The sequence below is a fragment of the Penaeus monodon genome, chromosome 25 (assembly GCF_015228065.2).
Source record: "Penaeus monodon isolate SGIC_2016 chromosome 25, NSTDA_Pmon_1, whole genome shotgun sequence".
NCBI classification, from domain to species: Eukaryota; Metazoa; Arthropoda; class Malacostraca; order Decapoda; family Penaeidae; genus Penaeus; species Penaeus monodon.
In genome coordinates, this window is record NC_051410.1 from 13,443,487 (window position 1) to 13,443,923 (window position 437).

Below are 437 nucleotides of genomic sequence, written 5' to 3' on the forward strand. Positions count from 1 at the left end.
TCGTTTATCTGAGGTCCATTTCTAAGTTTCCAAAATGGTCATTGCAGCGGTCGTAAGTGTGATTCAAGTGAACCATTACCGACCTTATGGTAGCCATCGGGGGTGAAGACAAAGCTCTTCTATTAGGACTGACGTTTTCATACGAGTCCACACTGGCCAGTGCTTGCTAACTCTCAGACAAGTGGCAGCAGAAAACTGGCTGGACCAACGATTTATCCGCGAATCTTTCGTTTGTGTTCTTCCGCTACCTTAGGAATGACAACCTAGCCTCTCCAAACCCTTTCCCATAAAATACTACGCTAAAAAAGAAGCTAACCCCCCAAGCCTCATAAGCAATGAAGCGCCGAAAAGGGCACCAAACTTTGGCATCAACGCAACGGCATAAGAGCTCATGACAAGAATGAGGAGGGTTTTATATCCGTCTAAGTCCTTGTTGC